This window comes from Mesoplodon densirostris, chromosome 16 (genome assembly GCF_025265405.1).
Source record: "Mesoplodon densirostris isolate mMesDen1 chromosome 16, mMesDen1 primary haplotype, whole genome shotgun sequence".
NCBI lineage: Eukaryota > Metazoa > Chordata > Mammalia > Artiodactyla > Ziphiidae > Mesoplodon > Mesoplodon densirostris.
The window spans coordinates 29,162,053-29,169,228 of NC_082676.1; the positions used below are offsets into that span (position 1 = coordinate 29,162,053).

General features: G+C 54.3%; 1 protein-coding gene across 1 annotated transcript in view; it reads left to right on the forward strand.

Annotated features, from left to right (window-relative positions):
• The window catches only part of STK35 (serine/threonine kinase 35), a 45,429-nt gene extending 40,120 nt beyond the window's left edge, over positions 1 to 5,309 (forward strand). Inside the window, exon 4 of the mRNA XM_060078611.1 lies at positions 725 to 5,309. The gene's annotated coding sequence lies outside the window, so the exon portion shown is untranslated. The remainder of the gene's footprint in view (positions 1 to 724) is intronic.
• Positions 5,310 to 7,176: the final 1,867 nt, after the last annotated feature.

Sequence of the window (7,176 nt, forward strand, 5' to 3'; positions counted from 1 at the left end):
AAGAACCAGAGGACTCAAATTTGCCCACAGTCCAGTGGCAGAGACTGTGGACTGGACCACAGTTCTGGCTACAGCCTCCTTCCTAAGCACGGCAGTGTCCTGCAGCCTGGGGCCCGGCGGGCGGCTCGGAGACCAACACTACCCCTGCCTGTGGGACTCTGGCCCCTCTGTGACCTGGGTGGGTAGCCTGGTGCAGGTTCTCAGAGGCCTGAGCCTCACTTTTCTTGTCTCGGAAATGGGGTAAGAGGGTTGCTGTGAACTTCCAGTGCAGCATGATTGGTCACAGAGGGTGGGGGGTGGTGAGGGAACTCGGGCTGCCAAGGCTGGGGGGACAGAGCGCTTGGGTCCTGGGGCATCTGTCTCCTAACAGTGTGGGGAAGCCAGGACAGAGGGGTGGGGTTTATGCCCGGATTTGTAGCTGGGGCCAGCGTGCCTGGGTTTCCAGCCGGAGTCTGCCCCTCCAGTGATGTGACTTGGGGCATGGTGCTTAAGCCGCACCACAGTTTATCTGAAAAGGGGGATAACGTGTCCACGGCGTGGTGGTTGTAGTGAGGCTGGATTCACTCCATAGAGAGCGCTTAGGACCCAGCTCCCCCGGCTCCCAGCACGGCACGGCTCTGGAGTTCATCGGGGTTGGGTGCTGGCACCAAGTGGGGGCTCTGGAGTTTGGAGGTGCCCCATGCCCACTGACCCACGTCCACTCTCCCTGCCTTCTGTCTTTCAGGTTGATCCTCGGGACCCACAGTCTCATCATGTCTCGCACAGAGGACGGCAGAGGGTACAGGCGGTGGCTTGGCCGGTTGGCGATCTCCCAACAGCTGGATCTCCAGCAATGTGAAGCTTGTTTGGGTTTTCCCCCTCCTTTTAGTTTTGCTTAACTTTTTTATTTTTTTATTTTTTGTCTTCCTTTCCCCCCCACTTTTTTAAAAAAAAAATTTAAACGATTAAGACTTCAGAAGAACAGGAAGCTATGCTGTGGACAGGCATCCATTTCTTTGAAGAAACTCAATATGGACAAAGCATATGTATAAATTTCATTTTTATAAGGGGTTAGGGAGCTATTTTGTTTTTGTCCTTTATTTTTCCTGTCTTCTTTCTTTTACCCATCTCTTAGTTCTGCTTATAACACCTCACTTCCCCAGAGAAGGCCTGCCCCTCCATGGAGAATTTGGGGATTTCTCCTGGAATGGGGGGCATGAAGCCAGAAGGAGGCCTCTGTGCTGCCTCCCCACCAGGTGCAGGAACTGCTGGACTCCCTGGTGGCCTGCTGCTGGCTGGCCCTTGGGCCTTGGAGATGATCAGAGGCCAAGAACCACCTGGAAGGGGAGGACCAGGGCTTGGCCAGGAGAACTCGAGAAAGAAGATCTGTATTTTGGGTTTGTCCTCTTTAAGCAGTTGGAAGCCCAGGGCCACACCAGGACTTACAGAGGGAATCCATTCCCTCTACTGCCCTTTAAAACCAGGAGTTCTGAGGGGGGAAGGGACAGGGTGATCATCTCGTACTGCCTGGCGTTTGAACGGCCAGCCCACCCCAGCTCTGCAAGCCTACCTTTCTGTTAGTGATCTTCCTCCCAGAGGATGATTCCCAGAGAAAACTGTGTGCCAAACCCCCTGCCTGGGATACAGGTGGGTCTTCAGCGGGCATCTGTCACTCCTGTGAGCTCAGCACCCATCACCTCCTGCCTCCTGGATCGTCGTCTTCCCAGATGTACCCACTAGATGTCCAGGTCATCAGACACTGCCTGAGTCCCCAGGACCCAGTTGTGACCACTGCCATAGGAACAGGGTGTCCTAAACCGGCTGCCATTGTCATCTCCTCACAGCGAGGGGTGTGCCCTGTGTGCCGGCCCCGTGGTGTCACATATGGTGACAGTGTCGACCATCATCTCCCTCACTGCAGGGACTTACTGTTAGGGGCTACCCTCAGTGTAAATGTGTCTGATGGGAAAGGATGGACCTGGCTGACGGGGTGGACCATGGCCATTAGGTGCCTGTGGGCTTGTTGGCTGTGACCCTGTGACCCCACCTCCAGTGTCTGTCTGTAGCCTTTCTTCCTTTCTCCAACGACTCGCAACCTCCCTACTCCTGGGCTTGTGAAGTGGGGTGTCCTCTCCCCTTGCCAGGAGAAGGAGAGCTGTCCCTGTTGCCCCTCACCTGGCTCCTCACCCCATTACAGCAAAGCAAGGAAGGGAAAAGGAATTCTTCTTTTGTGTTTAGTTGTTTTTGTTTGTTTTCTCTAAACCAGCATAGGATGGATAGGAGAGATGTTGGAGGGCATTTAAGTTTGTATGTGACCAAGGAGGGCTTCCCCCCAGAGCCGCAGCCCTTCGGCCCTGGGAGTTTAGGAGAGACCAGCACAGCATCAGCCCAGGCTTGCAAACTCAGCAATATGTTTGCTCACATTCTTTCCGCCTTCGCCTTTTCTCAAGTCCTCTTCCTCCTCCTGGGCAGATGGCCGTCTGTGGTTACCAGGATCCAGCAGGGCAGCAGGAGGTGACCAGGCCCCTCCCTCCCCTCCCTCAGCCGAAATTCTTTGTCATCACCTGTCTCTTGTCTCTTCCCTCTGACTTCTCAGACAACCTAGAGTCTACTCTGAGCTGCAGCTGGGAGAGCACATCCCCTAACTGCAGTGTGCACCCCTTCTCTGCCCCACCTCCCCGCCTTCCCTTGGGGACAGCTGTCTGTCTGTCCATGAGCACGTGGGAAAAACAGTCCCCGGACTTGGCACCCTCACCTGTCCCTGGCCGCATCCCACACTCTGAAGTCCTAGTGAGGGTTCAAGCCTAACAGGTTATTTATTTACCTTTTGCTTATCCTTCCTTTCTGCCCTCCCCAGTTCTCTTAGCTCTGACTAAGGTCTTGGAGCTGTAGGTCACAGGTGGCCATACCTTTCGGGTGAGGTGGGCAGCCTCGGTCGGGGTAGCCAGCCTCCACATACCCTTGTCTTGCAGGACTCCCAGCCCGTCCTTCCTTGGTGGCAGGACCTCCTTCCCTAGCTCCTGAGGCCCAGCTTGTTAGCCCCAAGTGCCTGTCTCTCTTCTCCCTCCCCTGTTCTCCACTTCATCCACCTCGGATACCCAGCAGCCAGGTGGAAGTCAGCCCGAAGTCAAGGCTGGCTCTGCCCAGTCGGCAGACTAGCCTCGGTTAGGCCCAGGTAGCCGTCCTCTCCCTTAGCCACTCTTCACCTCTTCCCACTGGAGTCAGCCTTGTCGTCTCTTCCTGCCTTTTACCTGGGTCTCGGGCCTGGCAGCCGCTCTGGGGAGCATCATCTCAGCGCCACCAATTTGTTAGTCCTGTCCAAGTTCTAGGAGTTTCCAACCCTTAAAATAGCAGTCAGTTATTCTTGTCTCCTGGGATCTGTGAAAAGGATAGCCTCTGGAGGGAGGATCTGGGCCTCAGCCCTACGGATCTGAGCTCCATCCCCCTCAGTGAGAGGAATCAGCAAGACAGATCATAGTGCCTTATTCCATTGCCCTCCCCGCCCGACCGCCTGGCTCAGTTGGCAGTACAAGGCTTCTTTCTCCCTTTCGGTGTTCATCTGCCACTTAAACTCTCACCCCCCGCCCACAGATAGCCTCGTGGGAGGATGAACGCCCGGTCTTTGCCCCCTCCTTTCCTAAGAGCTGCAGCCAGGCACGTGACCCCCAGCCACCACAGGGCGCTCACTAGCAGCTTCTGCTGAGGACAGGGCTGTGCTGCAGACAGGTGCACTCTCGGCCACCTCCTCCCCAGCAGGTCCCGCCTCTTACCTCCAGCCGGGAGGATGCGGTCTCTTCCTTGGAGACCAGCTCCATCTGACCCCCTCCTGGGCACCGGGGGCCTTAGCACGCTCTCATCCCAGACGCACTGGGACAAGAGAATGGAGTTCTTCCCTCTCGCCCACATGTGGTTCGTGCCCCCATGGCTGCCTTTCTGAGGGAGTGTATTAAATGTTTACTTAAGAAATACCGTGTTTACAGCTGGAGGAGAAACGTGCCCCATGCTGGGTGGAGATTTGACCCTCTGGACGGCGCCTGGCTCCTTTATGGCACTGCCAGTGGTGACCCCAGAGCGAATGAAGGCAGGGGGCCGGGGCACAGGCCCTGCACCCCCTCTGCCCCCAACCCTGCGGTGCTAAGGCCACTCACCACCTTCCTCACAGCCTCGTTCCCGCCCCTCGTTCTCTTCCTCCAGGATCTCGCTCCGTAACATATCAGTCATCTCCTAGAAAACCAGTGTGTGGAGCAATAAGATAATATTTTTTTTTGCTTGAGTCTTGTTCTAAGAAAAGGAAAAGAGCGGGCATTGTGGGAATCTTTCTTTTCCTGCTGTTGGCTGTTTACCTTTTTAGAAGACAGATCTTAACTTGGGTGGGTGTCTGGGTTTCAGCCTTAGGAAGCTTGGAGAGATAGGAGTCGGGCCTCCACCCCTAACTCTGCCCCGCCGCCCGGGCTCCCAGCCCTACCCGCCAAGTGCGCCGCCCACCTTTGCTCCTCGTGTGCCGCTCCCTCCCTGCGCATCTTGGGGGCACTGGTGGCTCTGCCTCTAAGTGGGGCTCGGGTTCTTGCTCCTTCCCTATCCTGGGCCTGTCTGGGGGCCCAGCTGCTGGAGTCTCCTAGGACCTGGCGACCTGAGAAGACCTGAGCTTACACTGCTCCGCTCTCCAGGCCCCTGGCTTGGGGCTGAGGCACAGCCTTCGGGACAGTGCGGGCCGTCTCTGATCCTGCCCTGCCAGGCTTAGATGGCCGGGGATCCTGTCTGGAGAGATGCCCTGGGAGGCGGGAGACCAGGATGTGCCGTGAGGTTGGCCGATGCCAGCATCCATAGCCGAGGGATGAGTCCACTGCCAGCAGCTCCAGGAGTCCTTAGACGGGGGTAACGGGGAGGAGGCCCCCGCGTCTTTTTCCCTGAGAGGCCACAGGAGGAAGGGAGTTCATTTAGGGACATTTTAAAGAAACCTTTTTGTGTACCAGGCGCCTCTCCATCAGAGCAGGGGAGAATGTTGCTGCAATGATTCATATTCGTGTGGGGCCGACTTGGGTGTGAGGGAGGGTTTAACCCAGGCACAAGGTTAGTTTCATCAAAGACTAGTTAATAAATCTATTTTCTTTATTTTCTTTTTTTGCACAGAAGCTGGTAATCTAGGACCTACGTGTGAACAACTTTATATATGAATATTTTTTGTACTTGGTTTACTTGGGTTGGTATGATACATTATATTTAAGTTCCTTGAACACTGTGGATCCCCCTAATGTGTATGAATGACTGAGGCTTTGTAAATTAAGGGACGTTTGTGTGAATAAAGTTATTTGATGGGGTCAAAGAAGCCATACGTGACTTGAAAAGAAGTGCTTTGTGGTTTTGTCGCCTCCTGTTTGGAGGAGCTTGTTTGGGTCCTGGTTGCATGAGCGGCAGAAGAGGACACTCAGCTGCTTGGTGAGAAGACGCCTGGTGGCCTTGGGTGGTCCTCCCCCTCCACACCTGGGACAGGAAGCCACACCAGGCCTGGTCTGCTCTCCCCAGGGGCCCAGGGCCCAGCCAGCATTACCAGCCCCCCAGACATCCAAAGGCCCTTCCAGCCCCAGCTCTGTGCTTCTGCAAGTTCTGCCCTCAGGGATTTTTAATGTAGAGATGAGAGGAGTCTCCCAACCATGGCAAGCAAGGGGAAGGGGACATTTTTGGAAAGCTCAGCTGGGAGACAGGCTCTCAAAGGAGCTGGGCGAAACAGCTCTGTGGGTGAGGGGGTAGCACCCGTGTCCGGGGACCAGTGATTGGCCGGGGGTGGTGGGAGGGGCGCAGGGCAGAGCACATAGCCCATCTCCCTCCGCCTGGCCAGCAGAAACCACATTGCATACGGAGTGAGGACTGGCTTTTATTAAAAGTCAGGCGCTTCTGTTACCTTCGCTGGCCTGCATGGTAGGTGTGGTGTGTGCCCCTTTGCTGAGGAGCAAACTAAAACCCAGAGAAATCCAGACTGCTGAGTGGTTGGTGCACCAGGAAAAGCCACATGCCGCATGCCGGCTGGGAGAGGCGGTTCAGCCAGGCTGCACGTCCCTTTCCTCGTGGACCCGTGTACAGTGGTGGTGGTGATAACTACCTTCAGAGCAGCTGAGGGCTCGATAAAAGCCTAGTATTGGGTCCAGCACTTAGTAGGCTCTCAACAAATGGTTGCTTTTCCCAAAGAGGTTTGGGATCCTCCCGGAGCCTGCTGAGCTCCAGACCCTGACTCCTGGCACTGCACTGCCTCAGTAAAGCTTAAAAGTCTGGAAAGGCTTGGTGTGTGACGTGGGACCCACCACCTGGGCTCTTGCGGAGGAGACGGTGAGCCCAGGACTAATAGAGCTGCAGGAGGACAGAGTCAGGACTTTGGAATGTAGGTTTAGAGGAGAAGATAAGACGGGGCTCCCTGCCCAGTCTGAAAGTGAACAGGCTGCATTCCAGGCCCGGGCTTTGGTGTCCAGTGGCTGCTGGAGATGAAGCTTCTGGCAAAGGGTATTTCTGTGCTTAGCCTGGGCAGTAGCCTGGAGCAAGGAGAACAACCCACAAGTACATTTTTTTTTTTTTTAATAACTGCTGAGGTAATTCACCCTTTTGAAGTGTACACGACAGTGGTTTTTAGCATATTCAGAGTTGTGCAACCATCACCACTGTCTAATTCCAGAACATTTTTATCGCCTCAAAAAAGAAACCCATGCCTATTTGCAGTCATCCCCTCCCAAGCACTCTCCTCCCACCCCACCCCCCACCAGCCGTAGGCAACCACTAATCTGCCTTTTGTGTCTATGGATTTGCCTGTTCTGGACATTCCATATAAATGGGATCACACAGTGTGTGGCCTTTTGTGTCTGGCCTCTCACTTCATAATGTTTTCAAGGCTCATCCACGTCATTAGCACATACCAGTGCTTCAGTTCCTTTTTATTGCTGAATAGTATTCCATTGCATGGAAATACCACATTTTATGTATCCACTCATCAGTTGATAGACATTTGGATTTTTTCCATTTTTTGGGCTATTACAAATAATGCTAATATGAAGATTCATGTACAGGTTTTTACGTGGGCCTGTGTTTTTAATGCTCTTCAGCACATACATACCTGGCAGTAGACTGACTGCATCATATGGTAAAGAAACATAATTTCTGAGAACCTGCCAAATTGTTTTCCAAAGAGGGTGCACCATTTTACATTCCCACCAG